Source organism: Aotus nancymaae, unplaced genomic scaffold (assembly GCF_030222135.1).
Source record: "Aotus nancymaae isolate 86718 unplaced genomic scaffold, 86718_ANA_hifiasm-v0.15.2.pri h1tg000057l, whole genome shotgun sequence".
NCBI lineage: Eukaryota > Metazoa > Chordata > Mammalia > Primates > Aotidae > Aotus > Aotus nancymaae.
Genome location: NW_026988471.1, coordinates 41260287 through 41276357, shown reverse-complemented (window position 1 = coordinate 41276357; position 16071 = coordinate 41260287). Strand labels below are relative to the sequence as shown.

Sequence of the window (16071 nt, the reverse complement as noted above, 5' to 3'; positions counted from 1 at the left end):
CAAAACTGGGATTCAGGAGATAGATCCTACAGATTGAGCATCCCACATATGAAAATCCAAAATGTGCCAAATTCTGAAACTTTTTTAGTGCTGACATGATACTCAAAGGAAATGCTCATTGGAACATTTTGGATTTTGTTCTTTTTTTTTTTTTCTTTTTTAAAAATGGGGGTTCACCATGTTGGTCAGGCTGGTCTTGAACTCCCGACCTCAGGTGATCCGCCCGCCTTGGCCTCCAAAGTGCTTGGATTACAGGTGTGAGCCACCACGCCCAGCCTTGGATTTTGAATTTGGGATACTCAAGTGGTATTATGCAAATACTCCAAAATCCAAGAAAATTCAAACTCTGAAGTACTTCTGGTCCCAAGCATGTTAGAAGAGATACCCAACATGTATTAAATCAGGGACAGCTGTTTTAGTAATGTATTAAAAGTTTATGATTTTATATGAAATAAAATGGAAAGTACACTTTAAAAAAGGAAGTGAGTTATATGTGTTTATATTACGCAGTCACTCTTGAGGCATAACCAAGATGGGACCCTGGCCCTCAAGTAGCCAGAGAGCCATCCATGAGAGACGGTGAGATGCTGCCACTGTGGAAGGGAGCAGATGGTAGACAGAACAAACACAGCCTGGGGTGTCCCAGAGGGCTTCTGAGGTCATGTCATTTTGGTCTGCACTGCATCTCCAAATGCTAGGCACAAGGACACAGTGGAAGTAGCAGTGACACCAGACTGTGTTAGTTTTTGTATTCTTCACTACCATGTACTTTAATTTTTTTTTTTCAAAGCTTTACCAAAGAATGCCTTTGACAGGCTGGGTGTGGTGGCTCAGACCTGTAATCCCAGCATTTTGAGAGGTCCAGGTAGAAGGATTACTTGAACCCAGGAGTTCAAGACCAGCCTAGGCAACATGGTGACACCTCTTCTCTACAAGTTAAGAAAATTAGCTGGGCCTGGTGGTATGCACCTGTAGTTCCAGCTACTCAGGAGGCTGAGGTGGAAGAATTGCTTGAGCCCAGGAGGTTGAGGCTGCAGTGAGCCATGATGGTGCCACTGCATTCCAGCCTGGGCAACATAGTGAGACTCCATCTCAAAAAAAATTCTAGTTTAATATGTAACATGATAAATATTGATAAATATAACTTACATAAAACAAAAGTTCCTTTGGGTCCTCAAGAATTGTTGAGTGTAAAGGGGTCCTGAGCCCCAAAAGTTTGAGAACCACGGTTTTAGGGTACCAGTTTTCTTTTCTTTTCTTTTCTTTTTTCGTTTTTTTTGTTTGTTTGTTTGTTTGAGATAGTTTCACTCTTGTTGCCCAGGCTAGAGTGCAATGGCAAAATCTCAGCTCACCACAACCTCCGCCTCCTGGGTTCAAGCTATTTTCCTGCCTCAGCTTCCAGAGTAGCTGGGATTACAGGCACATGCCACGACACCCAGCTAATTTTGTATTTTTAGTAGACATGGAGTTTCTCCATGTTGATCAGGCTGGTCTCGAACTCCTGACGTCAGGTGATCTGCCCACCTCGGCCTTCCAAAGTGCTAGGATTACAGGCGTGAGTCACCACGCCCGGCTAAAGGCACCAGTTTCCAAGTCCTCAACTTCAGTGTGGACACCCATAAAACAAGTAGGCCTGAGAACTTGCCTGTGGTAAAGGCTCCAGGTTCTTCTTTCACAATTCCAACTCCCAGTTTACAAACGAAAAGCACTCCTCTCACTCATCCAGAACCCTACTAAGGTGCATTGTCTCAGGGTGTAAAACCCTGTGGGATGCCCGTGAAAGAGATGACTCAAAAAATATATATATGTATTTTTTTTTCTTTTTTGAGACAGAGTATTGCTTTGTCGCCCAGGCTAGAGTGCAGTGGTGCGATCTTGGCTCACTGCAACCTCCGCCTCCTGGGTTCAAATGATTCTCTTGTCTCAGCCTTTCTAGTAGCTGGGATTACAGACATGTGCCACCATGCTTGGCTAATTTTTATATTTTTAGTAGAGACGGAGTTTCACCATGTTGGCCAGGCTGGTCTGGAACTCCTGACCTCAGGTGATCCTCCCGCCTTGGCTTTCCAAAGTTCTGGGATTACATGCGTGAGCCACTGTGCCCAGCCCTGACACAAATATTTAATAAAAATATTGTATTGAAAAATTTGTATTGAAATATTTTAATGTATCATCCCTTTCTGCCTTTAAGCAGAAGAGTAACTAGTGTATTAAGCAGTCACTGGAAACCTTTTGATCTAAGTATTTTTTTTTTAGAAGTACTTTCGAAGAAGTAAGTGAATGACTCTAAAGATGGGCAACAAATTCTACTGCAAAGTTATATGATTATCAGTTCTTTGCTTTTTAAAAATGTTTTATGAGGGCTCATACCTGTAATCCCAGCATTTTGGGAGGCTAAGGCTGGCAGATCACTTGAGGCCAGGAGTTTGAGACTAGCCTGGCCTGCATAGTGAAACCCCATTTTTACTAAAAATACAAAAAAATTAGCCAGGCATGGTGGTGTGCACCTATAACCCCAGCTACTTGGGAGGCTTAGACATGAGAATCTCTTGAACCCAGGAGGTAGAGGTTGCAGTGAGCTGAGATCATGCCACTGCACTCCAGCCTGGGTGACAGAGCGAGACTCTGTCTCAAAAAAAAACGTTTTTTTGGCTGGGCCTGGTGGCTCACACCTGTAATCCTAGCACTTTGGAAGACTGAGGCAGGTGGATCACAAGGTCAGGAGTTTAAGACCAGCCTGGCCAAGCTGGTGAAACCCCGTCTTTTCTAAAACTACAAAAATTAGCCAGGCGTGGTGTCGCATGCCAGTAATCCCAGCTATTTGGGAGGCTGAGGCAGGAGAATTGCTTGAACCTGGGAGGCAGAGGTTGCAGTGAGCCGAGATCACACCATTGCACTCCAGCCTGGGCAACAAGAGCAAAATTCCTTCTCAAAAAAAAAAAAAAAAACCACAAAATAGTCCAATCTGTTGAGCATACTTGACCATCTAGTAATAGCATCAGCCTTTTCCAAAAGATATGGAGAGTCTGTCCCTCAGTGTCCAGACTACTGTGTCCGAGACCATTTCCCAGTAAAAGGGACTAGGGCTCTACAGAGAGAAGGTCTAGGGTCAGAGCCACTTATAAGGTGGGCCCAAGCCATAAGCTGCACCATGAGTCTGGGCACGCCATACCCATGCCACAGGCCTTGGGGGTTCTGCAGGGAACCCCCAGTCAGACTGCCATTTTCTCCAGCTTGCCCTGGGATGTGATAGAAAATTATTTTTATGAATAATGAAAATAAAGCAGATTTCATGGCACAGAGAAGGAAAAAAATTACCCCAGCTTGCCCTGGGATGTGATAGAAAATTATTTTTATGAATAATGAAAATAAAGCAGATTTCATGGCACAGAAAAGGAAAAAAATAATTACCTATCTACAGAGAAACATGGTAAAAGAATACTACAAAGCTGCAATGAACAAAACTCTGGCAGTAAGTATAAAGAAAATGACTTGATGTCTTCAACAAAGTGTAGACAGAGAAAGAGAAAGGGAATGAGAATACGTTATGTATAAATTATTACTTTGTTTTATTTTGAGACAGGGTCTCACTCTATTGCCCAAGTTGCAGTGCAGTGGTGTGATCTCAGCTCACTGCAACCTCCACCTCCTAGGCTCAAGCGATCCTCCCACCTAAGCCTCCTGAGTAGCTGGAACATGGGTTTTGCCATGTTGCCTAGGCTCCTGGACTTGAGAGATACACCTGCCTCCTGACCTCAGGTGATCTGCCTGCCTTGGCCTCCCAAAGTGTTGGGATTACAGGCGTGAGCCACCATGCCCAGCCCTATTTTATTAATTATATACTGAATTTTATAATATTCATGTTTTGATCAATTGCATCCTGTTAATTCTTGTAGTGGTAACTTGATAAAAAAAATTTGACACAATTTACAGTCACAGGAATTTTTTTTTTTTCAGAGACAGAGTTTCAGGCCGGGTGCAGTGGCTTACATCTGTAATCCCAGCACTTTGGGAGACTGAGGTGGCAGATCACTTGAGGTGCCAGGAGTTTGAGACCAGCCTGGCCAACATGGCGAAACCCAGTGTCTACAAAAAATAAAAAAAATTAGCCAGGTATAATGGTGCATGCCTTTTATCCCAGCTACCTGGGAGGCTGAGACACAAGAATCACTTGAACCTGGGAGAAGGAGGTTATAGTGAGCCAAGATTGCACCACTGTAATTCTCCAGCCTGGGTGACAGAGTGAGACTCCATCTCAAAACAAAAAAATAAAAGAAAGAAAGAAGACAGAGTGTTTCTCTGTCACTCAGGCTGAAATACAGTGGTGTGATCATAACTCACTGCAGCACCAAGCCCCTGGCTCAAGCTCTCCTCCCGCCTCAGCATCGCAAGTAGCTGGGACTACACCGCACCAAGTAGCACAGGAAATTTCAAATAGTGAAATTGGAAGCTGATGTTTTGTTGTTGCAGAGAAATGTAATGGGGTGTTTGCAGAATTTCAAGTATAAAAATATATTACAGTAGGTCCTTTTAAACCTTGGTTATAGAAGTTTGTTCAGCAAATATGCTGAACACCTGTGTACCGTGTGCTAAGGACACAATGAGAAGAGAGGAAATAAAGTGGCTTCCTTGCCTTTGTGTAGCCTGGTCTAATTATGATTAGTTTGCACAAATCGTGTACATTGGGTCAGCTGCCACTGGAGTAAGGCAGGCTGGCTCCTCCCAAACCTATTGCTTTCAAAGGATTCGTCAGAACAAAAGAATTCCCCTTTATGAGTTCTCTTTAATTTGACCATATTTAATTATCTTTTGTTTGTTTTACAACAAAAATTTTTAGGTCAAAATTACAGTGTAGTGCATAAAACTTAAGTGTAAGATTTGATAAAATTTGACAAATGTTTAAAAAATTTATCAGGGCAAAATTAAGTGGGGGAAGCAGAATGGAAACAATATATGGAGAAAGTAACAACGTACATTTTCTGTTAAAGATTAGTATATGTTTTTTAAAATGAGAGTTGGTGGGTATATCAAAACATGATATTTGGATTCATAACAGTTTTTTAGAAAATACTTTTTATTTTGAGATAGAGTTTTGCTCTTGTCACCCAGGCTGGAGTGCAATGATGTTGGCTCACTGTAATCTCCACCTCCCAAGTTCAAGCGATTCTCCTTCCTCAACCTTCTGAGTAGCTGGGATTACAGACACATGCTGCCACGCCCAGATAATTTTTGTATTTTCAATAGAGATGGGGTTTTACCACATTGGCCAGGCTGGTCTGGAACTCCTGACCTCAGGTTATCTACCCACCTTGGCCTCCCAAAGTGCTGGGATTACAGGTGTGAGCCACCGTCCCAGGCGGAACATTTTTTCTTTTTCTTTTTTCCTGAGATGAGTCTTGCTTTGTTGTCCAGAGCTGGCGTGCAGTGGCGCCATCTCGGCTCTCTGCAATCTAGCCTCCTGGGTTGAAGCAATTTTCCTACCTCAGCCTCCCAAGTAGCTGGGATTACAGGCGTGTGCCACCACACTCGGCTAATTTTTGTGTATTTAGTAGAGACGGAGTTTCACCATGTTGGCCAGGCTGGTCTGAATCTCCTGACCTCGTGATCCGCCTGCCTTGGCCTCCCAAAGTGCTGATATTACAGGCGTGAGCCACCATACCCAGCCTTTTTTTTTTGAGACGGAGTTTCACTCTTGTCCCACAGGCTGGAGTGCAGTGGTGCAATCTTGGCTCACTGCGATCTGTGCCTCCAGGGTTTAAGTGATTTTCCTGCCCCAGCCTCCCAAGTAGGTGGGATTACAGGTGCACGCCACCATGCCTGGCTAATTTTTTTTTTTTTTTTCCTAGTAGAGATGGGGATTTGTTCTGTCGGTCAGGTGTGTCTCAAGCTCCTGACCTCTGGTCATCCACCCACCTTGGCCCCCCAAAGTGCTGGGATTACAGGCATGAGCCACTGTGCCTGGCAGAAACTCCATTTCTTTTTGTGCAGCAGCAACTCCATTTTTGTAATGATGTGTGGGGAACTTTGAGTCACATCTCAAGCACCAAATTAAGGGCCAAAATGACTTTTAATTGATAGTTATTGTTATATATGTCATTTTAGAACCAAATAAGTGAAAAAGCAGAATTTTTCAGGCCTTAGAAAGATTAAAATTAAATTTTATTAGCTGACAGTATAACATACAATGGGCTTTTAAAACAAATTGTACCTATTTCTCAATCAACCTGTATAATTTTTTTTTTTTTTTTTTTTTTTTGAGACAGAGTTTTACTCTTATTGCCCAAGCTGGAGTGCAATGACGTAATCTTGGCTCACCACAACCTCTGCCTTCTGGGTTCAAGCGATTCTCCTACCTCAGCCTCCTAAAGTGGTAGAATTACAGAAGTTAGCCACTGTGCCTGGCTGTAAAGTGTGTGTTTCTTTTATTTCACAGATTGATTTGTTCTGCTTCTTCAGTTTTTGATAGATACAGTGAAGAAAAACACATTTTGATTGGCATAAGGAATTCGATTTTTAAATGCTTAAAGTTTGCTTTATTTTCAACAGTCGCTTATATTAGAAAAGAAAAAAAAATCTTCAGAGCATTTGCTGTAATGGCTTAGCAGCAATATTTTAATAAATTATACAGGTTAGGCCAGGCATGGTGGCTCACCCCTGTAATCCTAGCACTTTGGGAGGCTGAGGCGGGTGAATCGCTTGAGGCCAGGAGCTCGAGACCAGCCTGGGCAACATGGTGAAACCCCATCTCTACTAAAAATACAAAAATTAGCTGGGCATGGTGGTGCATACCTGCAGTCCCAGCTACTTGGGAGGCTGAGGCAGGAGAATCGCTTGAACCCAGGAGACTGAGGTTGCAGTGAGCCAAGATCATGCCACTGCACTCTAGCTTGGGGGACAGAGCGAGACTCGTTCTAAAACCAAAAAAAAAGGGTCTGGAGTTTGAGACCAGCCTGATCAACATAGTGAAACCCTATCTCTACTAAAAATACAAAAATTAGCCAGGCATGGTGGGGTGTGCCTGTAGTCCAGCTACTCAGGAGGGCGAAGCAGGAGAGTTGCTTGAACCTGGGGGCCGAGGTTGCAGTGAGCTAAGATTCCGCCACTGAACTCCAGCTTGGGGGAAAGTGTGAGACTCTGTCTTAAAAAAAAAAAGAAAGAAAGAAACATATGCTTTAGAAAGGTAGAAGAGGAAATTATGTGTAAAAGTCATTATAAAGTCTGCAGGCATATGAAAAACAATGGATTATAACACAATGAACATCTGTGTACCCACTACCCAACTAAAGAAATAAAACATTAAAAATGCTATTGAGCCTTTAATCCCAGCACTTTGAGACGCCAAGGTGGGTGGATCACCTGAGGCCAAGAGTTTGAGACCAGCCTGGCCAACGTGGTGAAACCCTGTCTTTACCAAAAAAATACAAAACTTAGCCAGGCGTGTTGGCACATGCCTGTAGTTCCAGCTACTGAGGAGGCTGAGTTGGGAGAATCACTGGAACCCAGGAGGCAGAGGTTGTAGTAAACCAAGATCGTGCCAGTGCACTCCAGTCTGGGCAACAGAGTGAGTCCCTGTCTCAAAAAAAAAAAAAAATTGCAGTTGAAGTTAACCTAGTGCCTCTTTCCCATTGAAATCCCTGTATTTCCACAGAAAGTGGCACTCTTCTGACTTTGATGTTATTTCCATGTACTTAAAAATACATTTAATATATAATTATGTATCTACATAAAATATAACATTGTTTAGCATAAACTATTTTTATAAATGTTATGATCAATGGAGTCCACAACTTGCCTTTTTAGCTCAGCTTCATGTTCATGTTTGATTTCTAGGGCTGTAGCCCTTGCATTTGAACTGTAATGTAGTAGGTATTGATTTATTTGTTCTTTTGTTCATAGAAATTTTGCTATTACTGTAGTGCTCCAATGAATAGTTTTGTTCATGTCTCAGTGCACATGTAGGAAACTTTCTTTAATGCATCTACCTAGGATTGGAGTTGCTATATTGAAAAGTATGAACATCTCTTCTAGATGTTGCTAAATAGCTCTCCAGATAGTTCTACTGATTTATATTCTTAACAGTAGTGAATAGGAGTCCTGTTGTTCAATATCCTTGCCATTTCTACATTTAGTCACACTGTAACACTTTGCTAATCTGGTAGATAAGAAATATATCTTGCTTTTTTTCTGGTTCTTTCTTTGTTTTTTTCTTTCTTGCTTTCTTTTTTTCTTGAGATAAGGGTCTTGCTCTGTCACTTAGGCTGGAGTGCAGTGGTAAAATCATGACTCACTGCTGCCTCAACCTCCTGGGCTCAAGCAATCCTCCTGCCTCAGCCTCCCAAAGTGCTAGGATTACAGGCATGAGTCACTGCATCCAGCCTCATGTCTGGGTTGTTTTGATCAGCATAATGTTTAAAAACATTTATCTACATGTTGTTTGTATTATTAGTTAATTCCTTTTTTAAAAATTGAGATATTCACATAATAAAATCTACCATTTCAAGTGTGCAATTTGGTTTTTAATGATATGCACTACATTGTACAACTATCATCACTATTCCAGAACATTTTCATCACCCCAAAAAGAAACCTACTTGTTAGCAGTCACACCCTGTTCCCCCTCCTTGCACCCTGGCAACCATCTGCTTTCTTTCTCCATGGATTTGCCTATTCTGGACATTACATATGAATACAATTATACAACATGGAGCCTTTTGTGTCTGGCTACTTTCACTTAGTTTATTATCAAGATTCATCCATGTGGTATTTCATTCCTTTTGTGATTGGATAATAATCTATTATATGGTTATATAATATTTTGTTTACCCATTCATCAGTTGAACATTTGTATTGTTTTTACTGTTTGATTATTATGACTGCTATGAACATTTGTGTCCAAATTTTTGTGTGAATATATCTACATTTTTTTTTTTGAGACAGTATCACTCTGTTGCCAAGGCTGGAGTGCAGTGGTAAGATCATAGCTCACTGCAGCCTTGAAGCCCTGGGCTCAAATGATCCTTTAGCCTCAGCTTTCCAATTAGCTGGTACTATAGGCATTTACCACCATGCCTGGCTAATTTAAACATTTTTTATAGAGTTAGATCTCACTGTGTTGCCTAGGCTGGTCTCAATCCTTCTGCGTTGGCCTCCCAAAGTGCTTGGATTACAGATTTGAAAGCCACCCCATCTGGCCACCCCTCCTTTTTTTTGAGATGGAGACCTGCTCTGTTGCCCAGTCTGGAGTGCAGTGATGTGACCACGGCTCGCTGCAGCCTCAACCTCCCACCTTAGCCTCCTGAGTACCTGGGATTACAGACATATGCCACCACGCCTGGCTAATTTTTGTATGTTTTTATAGAGACAGGGTCCCACTTTGTTGCCCAGGCTGGTTTCAAACTCCTGGGCTCAAGGCATCTGCCTGCCTCAGTCTCCCAAAGTGCTGGTATTACAGTTGTTAGCCACCGTGCCTGATCCTGACTTTCCTTTTTCTTAGTGGTTGATTGTACATCCTAGGTACTGATTGTGCATTGCAAATATTTTCTTTTATTTATTGGTTTATTTTAAAATAATTGTAGAGACAGGGTTTTACTATGTTGCCCAGGCTGGTCTCGAATTCCTGCAATCCTCCTATATTAACCTCAGAGTATCTGGATTATAGGCGTGAGCTACCATGCCTGGCTGCAAATATCTTCTTTCTGACTGTGGCTGGTATTTTTACTTTGTTTTAGGTGTTTTTGGGCTTATAGAATCTGTACATTTAAAAAAATTTTAAACAATTATTTTGTTACTTGAGTACATAGACAAATTTATGTGACCAGGACAGAGGCTGTAGATGACTCATATTTCCAACTGGGAGGGAGGACTCTCTTTGTCTTATAATATCAAGCCAAATAGTGAATCAATTCTGTATCAGAATCAGACAGAATTTAGTGTTCTTATCCTTTCTGTTCCTCTGAAGATGCTTTCAAACAGCAACTGCTTTCTTAATTAAATGGTAGAGATCTTCAGGGAGATCAGGAGCAAGTCCTTCGGACTTGAAAATTCTTAAGATTTTATTGCCCGTCACAAAATGTATTTGTGTAACACCCTGTGAGTCTCTCAGGATTACAACAATTTGTGAAGGAGTCAGGCCTTCTTGGCCAGTTTGTAAATCTGCTCTTTCACTTCATCAGATGTCAACTTCAGCCAAGGCAGGGATGCAGCAGTGATAGGGCAGATCCAACTGGGACAGGCCCTTCCTGGGAGCATACGTGCCACCCATGATGGCAGCAATCAGGCAGCAAAAGGAAGAAGCTGTACATTTTAATAGACAACTTTATCAATATCTTTTTTTACGGTTAGTGTGATTTTTTTTTTTTTGGACAGAGTCTTGCTCTATCGCCAGGCTGGAGTGCAGTGGCGCATCCCAGCTCACTGCAACTTCTGGTTTCAGGCAATTCTCCTGCCTCAGCCTCCTGAGTAGCTAGGACTACAGGCACGCATCACCACGCCTGGCTAATTTTTTTGTATTTTTAGTAGAGACAGGGTTTTACCATGTTGGCCAGAATGGTCTCGATCTCTTGACCTCATGATCCGCCCACCTCGGCCTCCCAAAGTGCTGGGATTACAAGTGTGAGCCACCGTACCTGGCCGATTAGTGTGATTTTTAACTAATCTGAGAAAACATCCAATATTGTCTTCAAAATCATAAAGATTCTTTTATATTTTCTTTAAAGTTTTAAATACATTTATGAATAATTTACTTAACTTCTACATTTCAAATTGAGCCTGTAGTCCACCTATACTTAAAATAATAATAATAATAATAATAATAATAATTATTATTATTATTATTTTTTGAGATGGAGTCTTGCTCTGTTACCCAGGCTGGCGTGCAGTGGCACAATCTTGGCTCACTGCAATCTCCACCTCCCAAGTAGCTGGGACTATAGGCATGCACCACCACGCCCAGCTAATTTTTGTATTTTAGTAGAGACAAGGTTTCACCACATTGGCCAGGATGGTCTGAATCTCCTGACCTCATGATCCGCCTGGCTTGGCCTCCTTATGTGTTGGTATTACAGATCTGAGCGACTGCACCTGGCCTAGTCGACCTATAACTATTTATATGAGGAATTTAATTTTATTCATGTGTATAGCACTCTCCCCAGCACTATAGCATAGTCCAGTATGTACTTCACTAATCTAAAGAGCCTCATTTGCCATATATCTTGTTTACGTGGGTATATGGATTTACTTCTAGGTTCACTATTATATTAATTCTAGCATCAACACTATACTGTCTTAATTACTGAAATAATATAATCAGTTTATTAATTTCCATGAGAACCCTTCTTGGGAATTTTGATCACATTACACTAAAATTTTTTGCATTAAATTTATGGATTAATTTGGAGAGTTGGCATATTTACATTATTTAGTTTTATTATCCATGAACATAGTATATATAATTCTACTTCACTGTTGTTTAATGCCTTTCAATGAAGTTTTATTGTTTTTATCCAAAAATTATTTTATACCTTTTGTTAGATTTATATCTAGGTACCTTATACCTTGTGTTGCTATTGCTGATTATATATATTTTTTAATTACAATTTCTGCCTTTTGCTGATAGAGCTGTACAGTTGATTTTGTACCTTCATCTTATATGTAGCAATATGGACTGTTCCTAATTTATGATGGTTCATTTTAAGATTTTTTGGTTTATGATGAGTTTACTGAAATTTAACTTCATTGTATGTCAAAGAGCACCTGTACTTTTCATTTATTCTAATAACTCATTAAATCTATTTTTGTTGTAATGTAGACAATGATACTATCTGGAAATACAGTCTTTGCAACCTTTATAACACCTTTGTCTTGTTCCAGTGGTTAAACCCTTTAGAGTTGTACTGATGCGAAGTGGTGACTGCTGGCATTCTTGTCTTTTTATTTTTAAATAGATTTTTAGATCACACTTGCTAATTTATGTAGAATTTTTGCATATATGTTTCTAAATGAGATTGGCCTATAGTTTTTCTCTCTTGTACTGTCTGTTTGAGTTTGGTATCAAGATTTCAGTAACTACAGCCTCAACCTCTCCAGGCTCAGGCAGTCCTTCTACCTCAGTTCCCCAGTAGCTAGGACTACAGATGCATGCTACCATGCCTCGCTAATTTTTGTATTTTTTGTAGAGACCAAATTTTGCCATGTTGTCCAGGCTGATCTTGAACTCCTGGGCTCAAGCAGTCTGCCTGTGTGGGCCTCCCAAAGTGCTGGGATTACTGTTGTGAACCAGCACACCTCGGCATGATTTCGCTAACTTTTTTTGTATTTTGAGACAGAGTCTCACTCTGTCACCCAGGCTGGAATGCAGTGGCATGATCTTGACTCACTGCAACCTCTGCCTCCTAGCCTCCCAAGTAGCTGAGATTACAGGCATGCACCACCATGCCTGGCTCATTTTTGTATTTTTAGTAGAGACGTGTTTTCACCAAGTTGGCCAGGCTGGTCTCAAACTCCTGACCTCAAGTTATCCACGCACATTGGCCTCCCAAAGTGCTGGGATTACAGGTGTGAGTTGCTGCGCCCAGCCTTTTACTAGCTATTGTTTTCTTGAGATGGAGTCTCACTCTATCGCCAGGCTGGAGTGCAGTGGCGCATCTCAGCTCACTGCAACTTCTATTTTCCAGTTTCAAGCAATTCTCCTGCCTCAGCCTCCCGAGTAGCTGGGACTACAGGCACGCACCACCACGCCTGGCTAATTTTTTTTTTTTGTATTTTTAGTACAGACAGGGTTTCGCCATGTTGGCCAGGATGGTCTCAATCTCTTGACCTCGTGATCCACCTGTCTCGGCCTCCCAAAGATATGGGATTACAGGTGTGAGGCACCGCGCCTGGCTCACTAACTTTTTTAAATGAGTTGGTAACTGCTTTTTCAATTATTTGGGATAGTGTTATTTAAAATAGGGATTATTCATTCTGGGTATTTGATAGAACTTGCCTGTAAAATCATCAGGACCTGATGTGCATCTTTTGGTGGATAGATTTCAAAGTGTAGATTCAATTTTTTTTTATCTTTGTAGGACCGTTCGGTTTTTCCAGTTCTTCTAAAACTGAAAATTTTGGTCTGATTCATTTTTCTGAGAAATTGTCCATTTCACCTTAATTTCATATTTATCTTCATGGAGTGGTTTAATGTATTTTTATGTTTTTGTAAAAGGTCTGTTTTTGGCTGGGCACGGTGGCTCACGCCTGTAATCCCAGCACTTTGGGAAGCCAAGGCAGGCGGGTCACCTGAAGTCAGGAGTTGGAGGCCAGCCTGGCCAACGTGGTGAAACCATGTCTCTACTAAAAATGCAAAAATTAGCCAGGTGTGGTGGCAGGCACCTGTACTTCTAGCTACTAGGGAGGCTGAGGCAGGAGAATTGCTTGAACCCAAGTGGTGGAGGTTGCAGTGAGCTGAGATCGTGCCACTGCACTCCAGCTTGGGTGACAGAGTGAGACTTTATATAAAAAAAAAAGTAATTGTGGTTTTTGCCACTAATTCCCATGGCAAAAACCACAATTAACTTTTGCAACAATCTACCATGCTGTACCAACAATGTACAGTCGTGTGTCGCATAAGGACGGGAGATGCGTTGTTAGGCAATTTCCTTGCTCTGTGAACACCATAGAGCGTCCTCACACCAACTGAAATGGTATTGCCTACTACATACCTCACCACTTGGCTATATGGTGTAGCCTATTTCTTCTAGGCCACAAACCTATGCAGTATCTACTGAATACCGTAGGCAGTTATAACACAGTGGTAATTACTTGTACATTGTTTTTCGTGGTTTTTTTTTTTGAGATAGAGTCTCTCTCTGTCACCAAGGCTGTAGTGCAGTGGCGCACAATCTTGGCTCACTGCAACCTCCACCTCTTGGGTTCGAGCAATTCTCCTGCCTCAGCCTCCTGAGAAGCTGAGGTTACAGGCAGGCCCCTTCACACTCAACTAATTTTTGTATTTTTGTTAGAGACAGGGTTTCACCATGTTTGTTGACCAGGCTGATCTCGAACTCCTGACCTCAGGTGATCTGCCTATCTCGGCCTCCCAAGATGTTGGGATTACAGGTGTGAGCCATTGAGCCTGGCCTCTTTGTGTATTTAAACGCACCTAAACAGAGAAAAGGTACAGTAAAAATGCAGTATTGTAATCTTATGGAACCACTGTCATACATATGATTCATTGTTGACAGAAATGTTGTTGTGTGGTGTATGATTGTATACTGTTTCAGTTACTTCACAAACTTGGTGTTACTGGTCTTACGAATTTTAGTTATTCTGTCGGGAGTGTAGAAATATCTCACTGTGGTTTTAATTTCTCTGATGACAAAGAGTTGATCATCTTTTTCATTAACTTGTTGGCCTTTTACATAATTTATTATGTGAAGTGTTTGTCCACATATTTAGCCTATTTTTTTTAAAATGGGTTATTTTTGGCCAGGCGCGGGGGCTCATGCCTGTAATCCCAGCACTTTGGGAGGCTAAGGCAGATGGATCACCTGAGGTTGGGAGTTTGAGAGCAGCCTGACCAACATGGATAAACCCCATCTCTACTAAAAATACAAAATTAGCTGGATGTGGTGGCACATGCCTGTAATCCCAGTTACTCAGGAGGCTGAGACAGGAGAATTGCTTGAACCCAGGAGGTGGAGGTTGCAGTGAGCCAAGATCATGCCATTTCACTCCAGCCTGGCAACAAGAGCAAAACTCCATCTCAAAAAAAAAGGTTATTTACTTTTGCTCTTTGCTATTGAGTTTTAGGAGTTCTTTGTGTAATCTGAATACTAGTCCTTTGGCAGATGTGTTGTGAATGTTTTCCTCTAGTTTCTGGCTTGCTTATTAATTTTCTTACTGGTGTCTTTTATTATACTAAAGTTTTTAATTTTGGTAAAGTCTAATTTATCAGTATTTTCTTTCATGCTTTTTCTGCCCTACATAAGAAAGTTAGCTTACTTCCCAAGTCACAAAGATTATTCCTATGCTTTCTTCTAAAATCTTTCTTTTTATTTTCGAGACAGAGTCTTGCTCTGTCACCCAGGCTGGAGTGCAGTGGCATGATCTTGGCTCACTGCAACCTCTGCCTCCTGGGTTCAAGCAGTTCTTCTGCCTCAGCCCCCTGAGTAGCTGTGGCTACAGGTGTGTGCCACCACACCCAGCTAATTTTTGTATTTTTAGTAAAGGTGGGGTTTCACCATGTTGGCCAGGCTGGTCTCAAACTCCTGACCTCATGAGCCACCTGCCTCTGCCTCCCAAAGCACTGGGATTACAGGCATGAGCCACCACACTCCACCCCAAAATTTTTATAGACTGACGCTGGTGGATCGCTTGAACCCAGGAGTTTGAGACCAGCCTGGGTAACATGGTGAAATCTCATCTCTACTAAAAATACAAAAACTAGCTGGGTGTGGTGGTCAATGCCTGTAGTCCCAGCTACTTGGGAGGCTGAGGTGGGAGGATCTCCTGAGCCCAGGAGTTAGAGGTGGTAGTGAGCCGTGATTGTACAACTGTATTCCAGTCTGAGTGACAGAGCCAGACCCTTTTTCGAAATAATAATAATAATGGGGCAGGGCGTGGTGGCTCACGACTATAATCCCAGCACTTTGGGAGGCTGAGGCGGGTGGATCACAAGGTCAAGAGTTCAAGACTAGCCTGGCCAACATAATGAAACCCCATTTCTACTAAAAAATACAAAAAAACTAGCTGGGTGTGGTGGTCAATGCCTGCAGTCCCAGCTACTCAGGAGGCTGAGGTAGGAGAATCACTTGAACTTGGGAGGTGGAGGTTGCAGTGAACCCAGATCACGCCACTGCACTCCAGCCTGGGCAACAGAGTGAGACTTTGTCTCAAAAAAGTAAAATAAAATAAAATAAATTAATTAAATACTCCTAAAAAAATAAAATCTTTATAGTTTTTACTTTTACATTTAGTACTATACTCCATCTCGTTAATCTTTGTGTGGTTTGAAGTAAGGGTAGTAATGCATTATCTCTAATTGTTTTTTTTTAAATCAGCACACCAAATATATAATTTTGTCCTAAGCATTCC

General features: G+C 41.6%; 1 protein-coding gene and 1 pseudogene across 2 annotated transcripts in view; one reads left to right on the top strand and one right to left on the bottom strand.

Annotated features, from left to right (window-relative positions):
* KCNG3 (potassium voltage-gated channel modifier subfamily G member 3) overlaps positions 1-16071 on the top strand; it is a 55736-nt gene that overhangs the window by 15840 nt on the left and 23825 nt on the right. The gene's annotated exons all lie outside the window — the stretch shown is intronic.
* On the bottom strand, positions 9807-10261 carry LOC110568258 (small ribosomal subunit protein uS15-like; annotated as a pseudogene).